This window comes from Neopsephotus bourkii, unplaced genomic scaffold, assembly GCF_033783945.1.
Source record: "Neopsephotus bourkii isolate Nb327-2 ecotype Australia unplaced genomic scaffold, CSIRO-AGI_Nbou_v1 NB_955, whole genome shotgun sequence".
Classification (NCBI taxonomy): Eukaryota; Metazoa; Chordata; class Aves; order Psittaciformes; family Psittacidae; genus Neopsephotus; species Neopsephotus bourkii.
The window spans coordinates 329,148-335,916 of record NW_026901449.1 but is presented as its reverse complement, the minus strand read 5'-3'; the positions used below and the strand labels follow the sequence as shown (position 1 = coordinate 335,916).

Below are 6,769 nucleotides of genomic sequence, written 5' to 3'. Positions count from 1 at the left end.
ACCAGCATCACAAAGACTCTCCAGTGGAAAGAATAACTTGATAGTTAAAAAAATGATAAAGATGCACAACTCCATCACACACTCACAATTTACTGTTGCTGCTGCTGCAGAGCTGTTTGGAAAAATGTCTGGTGGCCTGGACTTCAAATCTACAACAGTGTGTTCAAGATGTCTGAGCTCTTGAGAGCATTTGCTGGTGTAGTGAATTAAATTTAGAGCTGTGCAAATCCGGCTTTGGATTTAGATTTATGAGATTCACCTTTGACCTGGCTTTGAATGGCGATTTAGATGCCTGTCTTGTGCAAATATGTGGGCAGTGTACTTTTTGTTCTAGCATTCAGTACTGAAAGAGTATAATTTTTATGAGGAATACTTTACCCACTAGTCACCAATTTAGGCTAGGGTGTCTGCTTATGGCTACATCCCCTCTTTTCTATGAGATCAGGCTTTAAGGTGTCTTCAATAAGAATAATTTCAATTGAATAATCTTGGTGCAAACAGTAAAATGAGAGAATGCCATCAAACATTGCTATATGATACATAAAGTCTGAGTAAGTGGATTAGTATATAGTTCACGTAAACCATAATCAGCTATTCAGCCAGCAGCACAGACGCAGATTCTTAAGGAAGGTTAGGTGTGCATTGTGATGGTTTTTGGGCTTTCCATTTCCTTCTTGAGGGCAGAAGGTAAAGCTGAGAAGAGAGGTTCTGGATGTAAAGAAAGGTGCTGGAAAACACTGTTTCAAAAAAGACCTTCCTGGGATGTTTTAACAGTTATGAACTGAACCCAGCCTTGCAAAGAGATGTCTTCACATGCCAGATGAAACCAGGAGAAATCTCTTTGAGTCCCTTAGGTAGCCAGCAAGCCCACAATGAGCACCCGGAGATGGGCATCAATGTCAAAAGCTGCATCTCTTTCCTATTGTGGTTTCAAAATACTCTGCCATCTCAGCCGTCCAGGCTTCCTGTGGTAATGGTTGCCATGACAGGAATTCTCTCATTCTCTCTTTGATCCCATTTTGGAGACACCCTTCCATCTGCCGCAGTGATTACGCTGGTCACAGCTTCCTGCTGAGCACTGTCTATCTGATAAAATAAAAATAAAAATGGAAAACCAGCCAAGGTCCTTGTAATATTCAATATAGATTAACATTATTCACTTGCTAAAAATAAAATAAATAAAATCAAAGTATAGAAAGTAAGATAAGATAAAATAAAATACAATAAAATACAATACTAAATTTATGGAATCTAATTCTGTTCTTGAAAAAAACAAGAATGGTAGTAATGTAATCTTTCAGATTGTATCTGCATCGCAGACTATGAGTAATAAATTCATCTTGTTGAATGTAAGAGGAGTGAATATTAATTAGCAGCCTCTGATCTTAATTTGATGAGAAACCGCTGGGGCAAAACCTAAAAAAATTGTTCACTGACTACAAATTTCTTAGACATTAGAAGCTAAAAAGCATGTCCTGGAGCAAACCAGAGCCCTTTAGCTGCCAGCACCCATGCACTTGGTGTCCACCCTGGCTGCCCCACCGCCCTCCAGCCATAGGGCAGGGGTGTCAGCATGGCATCAGCACTCCCAGGTAGACAGGTGTATTCCTTGCACCACCACTGTGGCCTTTCTTTGGACTCGTTTGCTATCAGCTTATTCTGCATCGAGATCCTGAGTGGGACCTGGCAGGTTCCAGCTGCATGGAGCAGGCACTTGCAGCCCTTGGAGGGGACCAATCACTGTCCATGCCTTTTTTCTGCTCAAACACCACAGCCCCTCCATATACAGTCTTTTTTCTATTGTTGCCTTTGCCTACACATTGTCGCACTATTGTTATATTGTATCCTCCATGTATTGTTACATTAAAACACCATAATTATAGGCTCCAGGTATGGCTGAAGTTAAACAAAAACCACTGCAGTGATTGCCAGTCTACCCAGTGGTGCTTTCCCATGCACTGTGACTCCCATGCAGAGAGCATCTGAGTATCTTGGAGAAACTCAGCAGGGGAAAGTGGCAATTAAGAGCCTGTTAATACAAATAGGCATTTTGGTGGCTTTCCCACAGTCAGAGAATTCTGTGGATTTGCTTTAGATGAAGATCTGGGCCTGGTTGAGCCAGAAAACAAGGCAGAAAAAACAAAAAGCATGTGAAAAGAGCAGCACATTGAAATTACACCATTTTCCACCTATGACATGCAGAGGGACAATGCCAAGTTTGGGACCAGTTTCTCACCTCTTTCTCCCTTTCCAGAAGCCTATGCGACAGCGTGTGCCCCAGCCCTCAGCAGGAATGCAGAGCTGGATAGGATATGAAAACATGCCGTGGGCTGATCTGAATGGAAAACTGGACAAGATACAAACACCCTCTGTGATTCCTAGGCATTATACACTCACAGGGGCACAAATGCAGCTGTAGGTAGGAAGGTAGCTTTTGGCATGCTGAAGGCTGCAGATGTCTGTCTGAGCTTCCTAACTCCATCAAAAGCTTTGCTGTTTTCAAGCCTACTTCCATGTCATTGTTCCCTCCCCTTGGGTTTTTGTTCTGTCCTTGTTCATGTAAATACCCTACCAAGGGAGGAGAAAAAAGGCTCACAGAAAGTAGCAACTGCAGCTCCTTGCTCTAAGGACTTAGGGGTTCCTTCTGTCTCTCTTCCACAGCTGCATGTTTCCATGAGGGTCTGCATGCCTAGGGCTATCTTTGCTTTCAAGCTAAGCCATATAAAAGAAAGCTCACAAGGAAATCTCCCGATCAGAGCTCGTTGGAAGAGAACTTAAAGCAGAGGGTGATGTAGCGCACATAAATATTGTGGAACCGAATAAATAATCAAGAAAGGGTTTTAGATATCTCAGTTACCAGATAAAATGTCAAAAGCAATATGAAATAAAGCAACAACTGTGGAAATGAGAGGAAGAAAAGTACATTTTCCTTTCTTCCTGATAGACTCAGTTTTGGACTCTTCAGTGACAGTCTATTAATTTTCTGTGTGTTTTGGCATCAGAAACCTTACGAACACACAGGGACATACATTCTGCTGAATTTTAGAGTTTAGTTTTAATGTCAAGAAGTCAAGGGCTTGCACATCCACAGCTCTTTGTACACACTGCAAAAACACAGATATTTTAAAATGCCCTTAAAGTCAAGCTATTACCATCCCCATCTGGATTCCCCACAGTGAAACAGAAATGCAGGCACTCATCGTCACATATGCATGCTGGTCAAATCATCTTGCCAGAGGGAGCTTCTGGGTAGCACTATGGATTCACACACAACGGGGCAGACACGGTGGCTCTTTTGGTTTTGGGACTGTCACACAGCCACCCCCTCTCTTTACCAAGGGCCACACGTTCTGTTTTTCTGGCATGCTAAAGCCAAAGCTTAAACAAGCTCCCAGAAAGCTACTTCTTTACTCCCTGAGGTTTGAATCAGGGGCTTGACCCTGCTCAAGCCTGGCTGGTGACTTCCTCAGAGCTGCTTTGCTTAGGCTCAGGCATCCTACAGGCTCTTGGGCTTTCCATCTGCCTCCCCCTCTGCATTCATCTCTTGGCTCCCTGAGAGGGTGTAAGTCCTTACATCTGTGCTCTTTTGTTTCTTCATTTGCCCTGCTGATCTGTACATGATTTCCCTTTGTTTTCTGAAGCATTTTCTGTTCTCCCCTCAAAATCTGCCTGCTGAGCTGATGCCACCAGCTGTGGAGTTCGGCCACCTCAACCCTTCCATTCCCATGTGGTGCACAAAATGGCAATGCCAGAGCAGGGTGGTGATTGACTGTTTGCTGTCTGCTGCTGCAAGGCTCCAAGAGCACGCTTCCCATACAGCATAGCTTACTATGCCCTAGTTAACAAGCAGGCCTGTTCAACTGTCCCTCAAGTGAAATGGAGGGCGCGCTGTACCTGTGCTGAGCAGAGGAGAAAGCCAGCGTGGCTTAGGATAGCAGGGTGTTGGGAAGCAAGGGAGTCAGAGAAGCCACATAAGACAGTGTGTAGGAAATGAGGACTTGCAGAGGTAGCCAGAGGAAACTTCTGCCTCATCCAGAGAGCAGTCTCTCTCTAGATACAGCATGGGGAAGGTAAAGCAACCCATAGTTATGCTGCAGAAATACCTGAAGATCTCACTCAAGTTCAGACTAATCTTTGTCATGGCTCACTAGTGATCTGAGGACAGCGATGAATAGGCTTGCAGTCAAACACACCTTTCTCAGACCTACCTTTGTTTGCTGTTTTTCTTGGTAGTCTGATGTCTCTTCCTGGGCTACACTTAGACACATTTGTATAGGCTGGTTGCTTTAAGATCCTGTCATCAGGTCTTGATATGGAATAAGATTGCCTCTTAACTTCACAGAGCAACCTGGGAAAGATCTTCTGTGCACAGGGAACACTGCAGAAGAAGAGGCAGAGATCAGAGTTTTCTTGAGAGAACGAAGGTTCCTAGTATTATATTCTTCATGTTTTGAAAGAAATCAACATTTTTCAAATAATAAAAAAAAACAAACCCCAAATAAATTCACAAGAATGAGCAGAACTAGAAGCCACATGCTTTTTTTTTTGCAAGCCCATACCCCAGTATATGTCATGTACTGTATATGGTCCATATTCTAAAGCAAAGCATGTGCCTACTCATTCACTAGTAGCTAGCTGCAAGGCAGTCATTGATGTCTGTCTGGCAGAATGGGATGTGATGCCACTGTGGGCAGAGGTGGCCACCTCCAGGAAGAGCTTCTCTCCCCCTGCAGCAGGCAGGAGTTCTCCACTCAGACTGCATGGCTGCCTTTTCGAGGGCTGAGTCCCATGCCCCATAGTCCATCACAGAGGGCTTTTGGAGGGAGGCACAACCTTCTCCATGTGCCATTACTGCAGACAGTTTGCATAGAAGTCAGCTGGCAAGCAAAGGCAGGAAAACAACTCTCAAAGTAGAAATACAATCAAGGGTAAATACAAGTGATTTCCAGTTAGGCAGTGCTGTGTTTACCTATTTTCCATAGATGTGGAGCAGGTGAGTTTACTATTTGCTTTATCACCTAAAAACACTGTTCAAAAAGTTGCTTCCAACCTCCTAAGTCTCATAAAAGTACTTGTTTCATGCCCATTTTCTGGTCTTTCTTTAACCTGCTTTCTATGGAAACATTTTACAGCTGTAATCAATCAGATGTCCCATTGCCTATTTCCCTACATGAAATCTCACATACAAAACCCCCTTAATAGAAGCTGGATTGTAGTGTGTTCTTTGTTACTAGAAAGACAATCTTTGAGAATGTAATCATGACTTCCTGCTACTGCAAAATGTGTCTGCAGCTCTGCCAGTTAGCAAGTCTGCCTGTTCAACCCATGAAGCTGAGGGTGCTTCAGGAGCCATCAGGACTGTTCAATAAGCTGTGCTGATCTTTTCATCTTTTTGATTTCCTGAGTCATTCCAGCTCTGGACCTCAGCTGCCATATGGAATCCTGCTTTGTAATACTATCTGAAACACACTTTCAGCTCATAAATGTGTTTGTGTTTAGAACTACAAAGGACACTTCCTGGCTGTTCAGTAGGGCTTTTTTTTTTTTTTTTTTTAAATATATGTATTTATGAAATAAAATGTCAAGCTCCTTGGCATGACTGCGTTCATACCAAATTGATTCTCATGTGATTTCCTATGAATAATAATGAAAGTGCTGCTTTAAATAAAATATGGATCCTGATCCTGTTAGAAATTGGTTTTAATCTCTTTTTCTCTATATAGTGCTTTGCTGAATAAATTTTCCTGTTAATTTTAAGAGAAAATTAAAAATCTGTAAAATATGTGCTACTGCGTCACAATGTGAGGCAGAAAAAAGCATCTGGCAAGTAATGTGTCTCATTCTTAACATTTTTGTACAAGTTTTTTGTTTGTTTGTTTTTCCTTAGACTCCACCTTTTTTTGCATTTTCCAGCAACATTAAAATGATGTTTTTCATTAGTTAACTAGCTGCTTGCATGTTGGTGTCTTCAGAGTGGGGCAGGAGACCACATGTGCAGTGCTGCATATCTCCGTGACTTTGTAGCTTGGACTTCAATGAATAATGTGAAAATTGCACACACATAAGGCTGACTTGCATTGTTTCTTTTTCAAAAACGTATCCGGACTTTCTATGCTTCAGCTCTGAAGGGCTCAACTTATTTTATCTATTCTGCTGTACACGTCAGAGGTGATGAAAATGAAGAAGGGAAAACTCAGTGCAGGCTGAGCTGGCCATACTGTACACAGGACAAAGCAAATTCTTAAAATCTTACCTTGTAATAGTGCAAAAAGGCTGAAAAGGGTGTTTCTGCTGTCTCCCCAGTCCAGCTTTGGCCATAGCTTGCTGGGACTCAGGCAATACTGCAGCACAACACAGGACTGGGTGCTGATGTCACTTGGTCAGGAGGATCCAGCCAACCATGGAACCTGCCTGTATGGTAGCAGTGACATGTGCCAAGGACTTTCAGCACTTGTCTGCCACAAAAATAGACCCAGAACAGAAAATAACCTGCCCTACAGTGAGGCAGCAGGGAGAGCTGTGGACTGGGAAGCCACACAGAGAAACCCCTGAGCGCTTCCAGCTTGGGCTGGAGCCAAGGAGGCAGAGATGTGCCCAGTGACAATTTCCCCAGTTTTTGAGGAGCCCCCATTTCTCACCTATGGGGATGCATCACACAGTTCAGTTCAGACACTTGCTTTTCTTCCTCTGAGATGATGCCAGCACCTTGCCCCTGTCTGTCACCTCTGAGGGACTGGCCAGTTTGCTGTGGAGAACAAACAGGACTCCT

The 6,769-nt window shown here is 43.3% G+C and overlaps 1 long non-coding RNA gene across 2 annotated transcripts; it reads right to left on the bottom strand.

Annotated features, from left to right (window-relative positions):
* Positions 1-872: 872 nt before the first annotated feature.
* On the bottom strand, positions 873-4,469 carry LOC133215134 (uncharacterized). 2 transcript variants are annotated; one of them, XR_009726325.1, is made up of 4 exons: positions 4,209-4,469; positions 2,398-2,568; positions 2,226-2,301; positions 873-1,078 (listed from the first exon to the last, which is right to left on the bottom strand). It is a non-coding gene; the product is annotated as an uncharacterized LOC133215134 (long non-coding RNA). The 2 variants fall into 2 exon arrangements; XR_009726324.1 differs by lacking the exon at positions 2,398-2,568.
* Between the last annotated feature and the right edge of the window lie 2,300 nt (positions 4,470-6,769).